Genomic DNA, 1,941 nt, shown 5'->3' on the forward strand with positions numbered 1-1,941 from the left:
TGCAGACTGCACAGATGGTTGCCAAAGGAAAAAGTACTATTGCTTACTAGGGTATATATTAAACTTAATAGTTACTATATACAGTAATGGACTTCTATACATTTTACATCAGATTCAAACTTTGGGTGTAAGATTCAGAGAAATATTTATTAAAAGTTAGACATTTTAAATGAGAATAAGAAACGAAAGTTTGTTTTTGTACCAACCTTTTTCCTGTTAGTGCCCTACCTGCCCCCCAGCTCAAGTTAGCGCCTTACATATATACATATACATATTAAAAACCTTTCCTTCCCTTTCTAACCGGAACTTCTTCCACCGAGAAACACTAACATATACACAGTCAGTGTCACAGCTCCCTGTCGAACATTGAGCAGCAGCCACTGAGGTTTACCTGTTACCTGTTTCTTCGTGTTTCTTCGTGGAGCATCTACCCAGCCTCCGTTTTTCGCTCTCCTTCGTGTACATGACACGACAAAATTATAATAAAAACCACTGATATCTGTTATTTATGAATAGATGAAATAGAAATAAAAAACAAAACAAAAACGATGTTGAAATCAAGAGAGAGCGCTCCATTATTTTCTTCCTCGTCGTCGTCGTTATCAGTGTGGTTATGGTATATTAGCGCCACCAACCGGAGCTCAAGTTAGCGCCTTCTTCTTCTTCTTGGTGTTTATTGGCGGTTGACAAACAACGACTTCGTGAATTACCGCCACCAACTGGTATGGAGAGCAGACCAGACTGTCACTTAAGGATTAGATCCTATCATGCTAGTTAAATATTGCTCGATAGCTTTTAGTACTTCAGTTATTTCTAAGCAAATCCAATTAAATCTAGTTTGAGTTTGATTGTATTTAGGTTTTGAATCAGTTGTCTTCTCTTTCTTCCTCACACTCCTGTCAGTGTAATATAACATGAGCTACTGTCTCAGCACAGCGCTCGCATATTCCGGTGCAATGTTTCCCTAAAATGAAAAGTGTTCCGTTTATCCCAGCGTGCCCAAATCTGAGACGTGAAATGATTGTTTCTCATTTCTCCAGTTTTCCTTTGGATTTTATAAAACCACCGTCCTTTCCTTTCTTTCTCCCATTGTTTTTGCAATCTCTCCTTTATTTTCTGTTCTAATTGATTTTTTTATTTCGGTTTAATACAGCTGATAATTAATTGCACTAATCTTTTTCCAGTGGCTCTTTTTTGCAGCCTTATCTGCCATTTCATTTCCCTTAACACTATAATATGCTGGTGGCCATACAAAAGTTAATCATTAGTCCTGTTATGTTTACTCTGCATGGTGTTTGTTGAGTTTCTATTAAGATGTCTGGTCGACTTTCTGCATGGTTGCATTGTAAACTTACTAACGATGAACTGGAATCTGAACAAATTACTGATCTTAATGGTCTCGTGTCTTCAACCCACTGGACAGTTAATAATATTGCAACCATTTTCCTGTGTATACTGAAAGTCAATCATTGATCCTTTTGCCTTCTTTATATTAAAGTCTGGTATAATAAAAGCTACAACATCTGTATACGTTTGTACAGGATTCTAATGGTGACTAATATATTTCTGTGCCATATGTGAGTTTAAAATAAACTCCTTATCCTCATTTCTATCTACTGTAGCCAAGTTATTTTTTTCCAGGTTTGACTGATTAATAAACATCACACGTCCCTGGATTATATTTTTCCCAAATTTAATCAGTGATTACTTCATATTATTATTATTATTGTTGTTTCTCAGGATACCAACTTCTGTGCTGCTGTATTAAGGTTTTGTTTGGGTTTTTATTTTCATATTTCATTTCCTTTGATCCGTGCATGTTCTCTGTCCTATTGTCTGTGCGGTTGTGCTTCAGACTGGTTAATTATCCATTGCTGACAATATGATAACACCTAAAAACACTTTGTTAGGTACATGTATTCAGTGCATGTACATTTCATG

The sequence above is a fragment of the Pundamilia nyererei genome, unplaced genomic scaffold, assembly GCF_000239375.1.
Source record: "Pundamilia nyererei isolate P.nyererei 1_Seehausen unplaced genomic scaffold, PunNye1.0 scaffold00050, whole genome shotgun sequence".
Classification (NCBI taxonomy): Eukaryota; Metazoa; Chordata; class Actinopteri; order Cichliformes; family Cichlidae; genus Pundamilia; species Pundamilia nyererei.